Raw genomic sequence first — 12219 nt, forward strand, 5'->3', positions numbered from 1 at the left:
AAAGGACAATCTATTCACTAACATGCATCTAGATAAAGCCTATGAACCAAGTTGAAAGAAGATAATATGTGAGACATATAAATATTATTTGAGTCTTCCTTTTAAATAATGGAATGTCTCATGAGACTTTTTTTAAGTTACTAACATTCATGAAGTTTTTTATTAAGAAAATAGGTTTTGAAAGGACCCTGAAACCCTGTACAAAAGAGATAAAGATATGACATTAAGATCCTTTAACCATCAATGCAAAAAAGAAAAATCCAACATAGGAAGGCCAAATACCAAAAGAAAACACAAAAATAAACACAAAAATAAAAAATACATAGAAATACTAGGGGTGAGAACAACACTCAAGCATTAACCCATTTTCTTTATCATTTCAACTGCCTGCTCCTCTAGGTCATCCATCTTCTCGGTATCATCTTTAATCTATTTGATTTCTAAGGAGGCCTCAAAAAACAATTTTATTTGTGTTCTACCTAGTCCTTTTTCATGTTTCTTCATTGTTCTCAACTATCAAACCATGATCCTCAACACCTATGACAATGACTTTATCCCTCGGGATGCCTTATAGCTTTGTAAGGAGAATCTTTATATGCCCATTAGAGGCTTTGAGGATTTTGTAGCTCTGTTCTACTATGTTCCTTAGGGTTTCATCAATACCATAACTAATTTTCCAACTCCAACACCTGAATCCCTAGCCTGTAGAAAGTAACCAAATCAATCAAGGAGCCCATGGAAGGGATTGTCCAACTTATCAGCATCCTAGGATTTTTTACCACTAGATCTCTCCTCAACACTTGTCACCTTGTCCTTTTAATCAATAATTTGATAGAAAATCCATTTAATTTATCTAAAGTTGTTGAGAAGTTCAACGTTTCCTCCTTACTATTGTCACTAAGAATGACTAGAGAAGGGTCAAAGAGAACCTGGAGATCCACCTATCCCAAGTCAGTCTCCCTAACCTAATTGATTTCCTTCTTCAAAATTCCCATTTTTACAATGTCCAAGTTCATGTTTTTCAAATTAATTTTCCTTCCTCTCACTTGAGGAGAATCCTCATCCTTAAATAAGGGATTCTCATTTTGAGTAGGTATTAGGGTAAATTCCTTATCCTTAAGGGAGAAAGCATCCCCATATTTGTCCTTAATCTAGTCCAAAGGGGAATCCTTGTCAAGTCCCCTTTTCATACCATATTTTCTAGTATTCATCTAATTCTTCTGCATGACAACTTTTGTGGAACCCTCCTATAGATCATCTATATCAATCTTATCCCCTTTCTCCTCATGCTCATCTGAGGAAATGACCACCTTAACTTGCTTCTTTGACATGGGGATTTGGTACTCTGTATGGAATTCCTCATCTTACTTGTCTCCTTTTGATTTTTTGCTTCCTGAACCCTTCATCATCATCTATGTCCATGGAGACATCTTCATGTAGCTTCTCATCTGACTCCACCTTCTTTTTATTTTTTTCCCAAGAAGACCTAGGTTTCCTTAGAGAATTGATATGGGTGTTATGAATTAAGAGCTTACCCTTCCCTTTGGACTTTGACACCAATTCCTCCTCTTTAGAATGCAACATTTCAATGTCTTCAATATCATAAAGGCCCTAAGAATCATAAGATTCAATTTCACCCCTTTCTTCATTTCCTTTCATCTCAGGGAATTTCCCAATGGAATGGGCTTTGATGCACTCATAGATAAGCACCATTAAACCCTCATGCAGCTAAGGATAAGCAACAATTTTCTCTCTAACTCCACTAATACTAGAACTTAAAGAAGATAAGAAGTAAAAAGGAATTGAAACCTTAATACCAAGCCTAAAATGATTTAACTAAAAAAAGTGATGTGAGCCAACCCTTGATAATCTAGTATCCAAGGTAACATAGTAAATATTGGCTCAAAATACAAAATGCCATAACTTCTTGATACAACCAAGCTGAAAATATGTCTTAGCTTCCTTCTTCACAAGAACCTCTTTCTCTCTTTTGGCTCCTTGGGAAATTCATCAATGGCTACATCTAAAAACTTGTGGTCTCTATAAAACTTTCTCCCCTCCATTGGAACACTACTCAACATGGAGATAATCTCTTCATTGATGATGAATTTTCTTCCCTCCAAATTCAACGAATGATAACTCCACTTCCTCTGAAAAACCTTAGTGACCTTAGGGTTTCTTCCATGAAGGTGATGAGGCTCCTACTCTCAAAAATTTCCCACACCTTCAAATGCCTCTTCCATTTGTCACAATTTGAAGGTTAGTACATTCACAAAAATTAGCAAGGCTAAGATAATGGCAATAGTCCACAAAATGACCCCAAAAATGTGTGGAGTGATGGGGTCATTGAAACACCTACCATTCACTTGAGAATCCTTACATCTCAAACTCAAGGAAATATCCTTTCTAAGAATGTCCAACCTTTCTAATAATTATTCCTTCCTTACCATTGATTAAGTTGAAATCAATTCATGACATGACATTACTAGGAAGGTTGCCATGACCCTACCATGTCACAACCCCTTGACACTTGATAGTGATATTGACTATGGCATCAGCCACCATATTAGACTCATGATACACATGAGTAATGTAAGATAAATCCAAAGTGTTAAGGATATCTTTGGTTTCAATAACAATATTTTCTATATTCCAGGAAGGTTTTGTAATTTTTATTAAGAAATTAACAATATTTATAGAATCTCTTTCTAACAAAAGTTTGGATATTTCTAGGGTTTTTTGCCAATTTAGTTTTTTGGAGAGCAGCCATTGCCTCAACAATATGTTTAGTCTAAGATCCACTAACATTTATGAATTTGATTCTTTACTAGGTCCATAAAAATTAGTACAACTCTCCTTTTTAACATTCTTAAAGAATATAATATTATTGCAAACTATTTACCTAATGGTTAGTTGGTGTTAATTTTGATGTACATTGTTTAAATTTACAAATTGAAAATCCTTATCATTTTCTAAAATAATGTACTTTATTCAACTCTTGCATAATCATTTGGTTTGATCATTCTAATTCTTTCTCATCTTTTAAATATTTTACTTATTTTATTGTCATTTTGGTTTCTTGTAGATGATGAATATGTGACAAACCTTCCTAATTTTTTTTGTTTTTTGATTTTTAATAATTAATTAATATAATCCCCTTTCATTAAAATATATGAATATATGAATTTTATAAATGTTATGAAGTTAATTATACCTATTAATGTTATTTTATTTTCTTACAAATTTTACATTCAACACCATTCTTTAGAAACATTTATGTTATTGTTGTTAGTTGTCACTCGAGTTAAAAGAAGATTTCAATAGCATACTCCAAACAAGGAAGACTTGCACAACTTTGCACAAGAGATCTAAAATTTGTTGCCATGGTTCTAGTCCCCTATATTTTTAAAACTTTTAGGATTAGGGTTGACTCAATGTGATGTCATGTTTGTGTCTAGATTTCCCTTAAGGAACTTCTCTTCTCATCTATCCCTTTGTGTGCACCTAGGTGGGCATTCAAAAGAAATCTAATGAATTTTTTCATATTAGGTGATTAGGAAAGGGAGCGTAAGTCAATGCATTTCCTAGATGAGAGGGAAGTTGTTCTAAAAACCTAATGCAGAGATCAAGTGTTCATTGTGAAGATATGATGCATTTGAAAAGAAGATCACACTTATATTTAGAGAAAAAGATAGTAGAGAACACAAATATCAAAGCCAAAGGATATGATGCAGATTATGGAAATAGGTTAGAATGAAGAACATTTGAATTTTATATAGAGGAAGAACTCAAATATCCAACAATGGCGAACACCCTAGTCAAAGGTGTCAAGAATAAAGATGGAAATCAAATCAATGATGCATAATGCATCAGAATCTCCATGTCATAGGTTGAAAGGTCAATTTTCCTTTGACACAAATTCCAAACCATCAAATGAGGATTAGATCAAAATTTTTTGCAACATCGCAACTTATATTACATGATAGGCCAACACTAGGGTAGATAATAAGAAATATTTAATACTTTAAATGATGTAATTCAGCTTGGTCTATATGTGTCAATCTAGGAGCGTAAGCTTGCAAAATGCATCCAAGAAATATGCTATCAAGGGATGGTAGTAGTGAGATGAGGATTTATGAATGCATCTATAACACAAAAAGACAAACTTGCACAAAATTGAAATACTCCTATGACAGGAACTGTCACTTCTAGCAGTAGAAACTTACTAAAGTATAACAGAAATATTCTATGATAAAATAACTACAAATCTTCATATTCTAATTCATATCAAATGTTATTATACAATCAAATAAAAATATTAAATCCATACTATGTAATGCTAATATAATTAACATACAAATGAAAACTAATTTAAATGCACTCCAAACATAACTCATAGAAAATAATCACTGAGTAACTTTAGAGTGGGCCCTTCCTCCTCAACTACTTGGTGAAGAAAAATAATAGTCTTACACCTTTGTAATCATGCAAATATGGAACTTATATTTCAGAATAATAATAATAGTCTCTGTATAATAATCCCTTCTACAAAAATATATGTATACAAAACATGTCTCCCTCTGCTATTATATTTGACCATATATATATATATATATATATATATATATATATATATATATATATATATATATATATATGTATATATATATATATGTATATGTATATGTATATATATATATATATGTATATGTATATGTATATATACATATATGTATATATACATATATGTATATGTATATGTATATATACATATATGTATATGTATATATATACATATACATATATGTATATGTATATATATACATATACATATACATATATGTATATGTACATATACATATACATATATGTATATATATACATATACATATATGTATATGTATATATATACATATACATATATGTATATGTATATATATACATATACATATATGTATATGTATATATATACATATATGTATATGTATATGTATATATATACATATATATATGTATATGTATATATATACATATACATATATGTATATGTATATATATACATATACATATGTATATGTATATATATACATATATATATGTATATGTATATGTATATATATACATATATATGTATATATACATATATATATGTATATATACATACATATATATGTATGTATATATATACACCATTGTTCTAAAACAAACATTAAATAGAATATGTACAAGATATCTGTGTGGCTGGCTTACAACCAAGTAGATATAACAAAACAATGTCACACGAATTACATTTACAACTGCACATAAATATAGGAAACTAAATACTAATAAAGTTTGCCACATGAGTATATGCAATAGAATTTTTCCTTTTTTGTTTGCTATTGTTTCCCTTGCATGGCTCGACGTCATCGTGTGATGGAAACAAAGGTAGATATTAACTAGTTTAAACTCCATATAGATTGTAATACAGGTGTCCAACCAACATTTATTCTCAAATGAGATTGTAGCAGTAGACATTTTATTCTGGAAGAATAATAGTTCACATCTAAATGCAATAGAAAGTTATAGTCCCAACTGGCAGGCGACAGGAAGTTGCAGTCCTGACTAACAAGCGATAGGAAGTTTATTAAAAGGTAGGAAGATCCACGATGACAAATCAACATGTTGTAGTAGTAAAGATTAGTAAAAGAATTCAATTAATGTATTTTCCATATTTTAATCCCAAAATAATATTAAATATTGCTTATAAATATTAAGCCATATGCAACGTAAAACAATAAAATGGGATGGAATATAATGGAAATGTAATAAGGAAGTGAGTCGATAAGTGCATAAAATGGATTAAAATATGGCATCAAATAGGTTGTACTTGGCTCTCATAATTCCCCAGGAAACTTAACATATTGCATGTCCTCGTGCAATAATTATGATCATGAGGTCTTTAGTTTTGACTAGAAGCCTCTTAGATTTATGGATTTTAGCTTTGTCTCCACCTTGAACCACAATAACTCATTTATAAAAAAAGAATCTCTTTCTTTGCTTCACATGATAGGATTTTTTATTGTTTTCTTCTGTAATAGGGATATCTCTTTCAACTTTTTATAGATTATTTCTCTTTTCTCTTTCCTTTCTTCTTTTATTTTCATTTTTAATAGCATCATGGTTCAAAATGGGTGAAATAGGAGAATTGAGAGACAAAAAAAAGGCTAGAATGGATAGTATGATGGAATTATTAAGGGTAATGGATGGAAGATAATAGGATGACATGCCTCCCCCCAACCTAAAGGCTGACTGTCCATGGGAAACAAGGAGAGGAGAGGGAGGTGATGCATAGTGATTAACATAATAAGAAATATAAATAAAGTTAAGAGATAAAATAAGGGAAAATAAAATTGATTGATTTACCAACATGTGGAGAGAGACCAAAGTTGGAACATAGAGTAGCTTAGCAATCAAGACCACCAAAATGGATGAATCATCAATAATAAACAAAGAGAGGCATCTAAAAATAAAACACCATAGAAGACCACCATCTGATGGAAAGCATCAAAGAGAAGACCACTGGAAGGAACCATAAAACTAGGAAAAAGAGGGAAAGCTGAGGGACCACCATCATCAATTTAAGTGTTGGATATCATATAGTAGGTAGAAAATTCCAGTGAAACACCTCAACTAAGTATGTAGCACATATGAGGGCTGATCAAAGATTTGAGGATCACACAAAGTTGCAAGAGGAGTAGAGTGACAGAAGGTGCAAAAGAACCATGGAAGCCAATGAGTGTTCCTAAAAAGAATGATTAGTAGAAAAACCAGGAACACCAATTATTGCATTTTTCAAACTTTTCTTCTTCTTTTTTCTTTGTTTTTGTTTTGTTTTTTTTCATTTTTTTTCAATTTTTTTCATTTTGATAATGACAAGTGACTGTTGGCAAGCCAATTTTCAATCACTCACCACTTAATGGTGCTGTAAAAATAGTTTGCACTATTAAGGATTTATTTTATAATTAACATCCTCTAAAATTCAATTTTCAGATATTAACTAGCCAACAACACCTAGAGGTTTTCATTGTTGGATCTTTTATTGCTTTTTTCTTTTTCTTTAAAAAAAAAAATCATTTTTTTCTTTTTCAATAACTGCATAGAATGACCAAAGAAATGAAATCCTAACATGGTTGATAAAAAATGATACTATCCAAAGTTTGGGTTTTTTTTATGACCTTGCAAAAGGCACTATTAAAACTTGATTGCATAATGAACTTGAAATGATCACCAAGAATAACCTCATTAGAACTAGAACAACCTCATCATAACTAGAACCACAAACCATTGCACTAGAAGCATTTTTTATCTATGTATCTCTCTCTAGTAAATCTAAAAACTAATTGTAGAGCTTTAGAACATACTAGGACACTTAGGTAAGAGTATTACTTCACAAGGATGATGATTCTCATATTTCTCTATCCTAACTAAATAAGAAGACATCTCTTGAAGATATGAAACCCTATTCTTGTGAAGCATGTGAAATATCCATTGTAGGAAAATGTAAAGTTGCAAGTAACACACCTTCATTACCAAATACATGAGTATGGAGTGAAAACCAATAGTAGTCACCAATGTGTCCATGAAATTTTAGAGAGAAGGATACACATCTCAAGGAAGGTAGGTAGTAGCTAGCACTATATTCAAAGTATCATCAAATGTGTTATTGAATATTCATGAATCTCATAGACCATGTTGCATATTTTCCTCCACGTGATTAATCAACAAATCACATCTCAAGGTGGTGAACACCCTATGTTAAAATTTGCATGTGATCTTGAATAGTGAAGCACTGGTGAAATGGATATGCACTAGATTGCTAGCAAGCCCACACAATATTGACAAAGAAAACATGGTGTGTTATGAAATTCTTGTGTAGAGAAGAATCATCAACAAGTATTGTTTCTAAGATCATCACACTATAACAAGAGACCTGTACCGTATTCTCAAAACCAAGCACATCAAGCATAGTAAAGAAATATAATCTATGTAATAACTCAGTCATTAATTAGGTAATTTAGTTTTACAAATGATAGATAGAGTTATTACTATGAATAGATACTTCATAGAATGGATAAATACAAATAAACTCTTGTGTTTACATACTAGCAATGTAAATTTAACTCTAGAGCACATACCTTGAATTGTTGAGATGTCAAATTTTGGGGTTTGCTAAAAGGACCAACAAAAAAATCAATGAAGCTTAATTTGAAATCATCCAAAAACCACAAGATTGAAGGGATTCCCCCCAACTTAACTTTATGCTACAAGGTCATGAAATCATTAGGATAACCAAAGAAATTAGGTAACTCAAAGAGAGTAACACATCTTTAGAATTTTGTGAGCTTTATGGAATAATAAATAAATCAAATATTTCAATAATTCAATGGATGTATTCCCAAATTAACTATAGGTTATAAAAGTATATGGAATTTGAATTATCCAAGGAATCAAGAAATCAACATGTGTAATCAATGAATGATCATCTAGAGATAACAATCAAGAATGAAAAATATATGGAATTTAATACCATGATCCATGTTATTTGGTCATGGATTTTTTTTTTTTTAATGAGGAATAATGATAATCTAGTTTTAACATTTTGGCCATTAATGCATAGAATCACTTATGATAATGCTTAATCAATAATTGGTCCCAGATTAGTAAGTATGTGAGGTGATGCAGGAGCATCCAGAGGTATAAGGGCAATCCTATGTCACCCAAAAAATGCACTTAGACTTAGTTTCTGTTTCATGTCTTTTCATTTTTAGAGACCCATTTGGGTCAAATAAAGGTTCCAACTCTCATAGTTCCACTATCAGTGCGTTTGAAAATCCTAAAAAAATAGGAGCATGTAATTGGGCCATATTTTGGTAAACTAGAAGGTGTGAATTGGCCAGATGGATGTAATCATGATTTAGAGCATTCCATAAAAAGAATTAGGTCAATAGGCCCCACGGTTTGAAAGTTATTATAGTTTTTTGGGTTTTGGAGACCTCCTAAGAATGCTTCAAAGTCAGGTTAGGGGCATTAAATGACCTTCAAAAGTGTCAAAAAATGGGGGCTTGTCCATAGGGCTATAGAGTACTTTGAGAGCTTTTTGGAAATGTAAACATGTCATCAATCGGAGCTACAATTCAAAAGTTATGCCTCCCAGAAGTTTGGTTACCGTTTTTGGATTCTTCTAGATTTGTGCCAACTTCTAACGCAGCTTCTGGAACCTTCTATTTGGTCAGTGGATGCCTACTAGCACTTTCTAGAATGTACTCCTAGTCCTTAACCCTCCGGAGTCTATTTAAGGAGATTTTTGGCATTGTAAAAGGCAGTTCGGAGTGGAGTTTGAGAGGAGGTACTGAAAGGAAGAATTATCTCCAGATTTATGCTATTGTAAGCCCTTAGGGCATGTTTTGAAGTTTATTTTCTATGTATTGTTTGTACTAGCTTATTTTCTCAGTTAATATAATTTCCCTCTTTTGTTGTGTCCATTCTGTTCGTGGGTTGTGTCCCTATCATGAGGAGTGCATAGTTTAACCATAGACCTCCAAATATCAATACGTATAAGTACAAAAGTAGTAGAATATAGACCATGGAGGATATGGTACCATGTTTGTGAAATATGGAATGTATATGGTTTAATATTACTTAGTAAATGATTAACATAAACACACATGCTTATGAGTCCAATAATTAAAATTGATGCAATGTGTAGTATGGATTCATTTGTAGGTATTTGGAATTCACTAAGTAGAAAAGAAGAACATAGTTCATTATATTTCAATAAATAATAGTGTTCTTCTAATTTAATTAAACCAAAATCCCATTCCTTAAGTGCATCAATATATTCCATGTTGATTTATCAATTTCAAGCACATCATTATATTATATAGGGATCTATGAAAGTTTATATGTATTATTAACCACCTTATTATGAAGTTTTATATGAGGTAATATAGTTGCCTTTGGTGGGTAAGGTGGAGTAGGTAGAATATGATGTGAATAAGAGAATGAATATGGTAAGAAGTATGAAGATAAAGTCAATGGGAATAAGTAGAATGGGTGAAACGAAGATGGTAAGGATGGATATGGTGGAATGTAAGAGGGATTTACAAGTTTTTGTGAGCATTCTTGATTACATTTATTGTGCATGCTAGGTGGAGAAGTATGTTTTGAAGAAATATGTTGGCTTTGTAATGAATTAGAGTGATAATACATGTTACCAACATAATGCATACCTTGATCTTCTTGGGTTGGTGCTTGAGATTGTTCATCCATTGTAAGGAATACTCGGTCACTTCCACCCTTATCATGGTAAGGATTAGAAATATCTTGCACCTCATTCATCATGTGCTTGTGGTTGTTCGGGCATATACATTGTCCATCTTCCCTATAGCAATTAGAACAACAAGTGGTTAGATTTTCATCATCAAAATCACATTGTTCTAAGATTCTTCAATGATATTTTCTTGGTCAGACATAAAGATACCATTTGTACATACCTATGATGATGGAAGATCAATATCTTTTAAGATACATTCATTGGGTAGAGAGGGTATTACAATCTCACCTTTGGTCAGTGTGATTTCCCCACCAATTTCTTCATTTGTTTTTAAATTTGAAAGCAAGGGTCTGGCGAAAGAAACCACCAGTGGGGTCAAGGGGCAACGCCCCTTATGGGGTCTTGGGGCAGTGCCCAAGGTGTGCTCCCTATCACTGTATAGGGTAGGGTCAAGGGGCAGTGCCCTCGATGCCAAGCACATTTTGCCTCTTGCATTCCCTTCAAATTTTGCATTCTTGAAACAATTTTGAACCAAAATTGATATACTTGAACAACATTGAAAAGGCATCATTTTAAACATTTTTCTTCAAAATATGCTTGTCTTTACCAATAACTCACAACAACTTATGATAATGTAAAATTTAATAAACTTCTAAAGCAACTAATGAATCTAATTTCTAAGGCCTACTTGCAAACTCTAAAAGAAAACTTTTAAGTAATGCATCTATATGATTTATGCAACACAAATTAAGATTAGTTAATTAAGCAAGGTTAGCAATTACAAAAGCTTTCATCCTAATGCATTGTTCCTAACTCAAATCATTAAAATAATGTGCCTTTGACACCTTTCCCTAGCAATGATGCCAAAATGATAGGCCAACACTGGGGTAGATAATAAGAAATATTTAATACTTTAAATGATGAAATTCAACTTGGTCTATATGTGTCAATCCGAGAGCGTAAGCTTGTGAAAGGTGTCTGAGAAATATGCTATCAAGGGATAGTAGTTGTGAGATGAGGATTTATGAATGCATCTATAACACACAAAAATAAACTCACACTAAATCAAAATGCTTTTGTGACAAGAACTATCACTTCCAATAGCAGAAACTTACTAAAGTATAACAAAAATATTCTATCATAAAATAACTACAACTCTTCATAATCTAATTCATATTAAATGTTATTATACAATCAAATACAGATATTAAACACATAAACTAATATACTATGATTAAATCCATGCTGTGTAATGCTAATATAATTAAGATACAAATAAAAACTAATTTAAATGCACTCCAAACATAACTCACAAAAAATAATCACTGGGTAACTTTAGAGTGGGCCCTTCCTCCTTAGCTACTTAGTGAAGAAAAATAATAGTCTTACACCTTTGTAATAATGCAAATATGGAACTTATATTTTAGAATAATAATATCAGTCTATGTGCAATAATCCCTTCTACAAAAATCTGTGCATTCAAAACTTGCCCCCCTCTGCTATGATATTTGACCACACACACACACCATTGCTATAAACAAACATTAAACATAATATGTATGAGATATCTACATGGCTGGCTTACGACCAAGCAGATATAACAAAGCAATGCCACATGAATTACATTTATAAGTGTACAAAAATATAGGAAATTAGATACTAATAAAGTTTCCCACATGAGTGTATGCAACATAATTTTGCCTTGGTTGTTTGCTATTGTTTCCCTTGCATGGCTAGAGGTCATTGTGTGATGGAAACAAAGGTAGATATTAAGTAGTTTAAACTCCATATAGATTATAATAAATGTGTCCAACCACCATATATTCTCAAATGAGACTGTAGCAGTAGATATTTTATTTTGGAAGAATAATAGTTCATGTCCAAAAGCAATAAGAAGTTATAGT

Source organism: Cupressus sempervirens, chromosome 5 (genome assembly GCF_028749045.1).
Source record: "Cupressus sempervirens isolate cs-2001-9-10 chromosome 5, ASM2874904v1, whole genome shotgun sequence".
Taxonomy (NCBI): domain Eukaryota; kingdom Viridiplantae; phylum Streptophyta; class Pinopsida; order Cupressales; family Cupressaceae; genus Cupressus; species Cupressus sempervirens.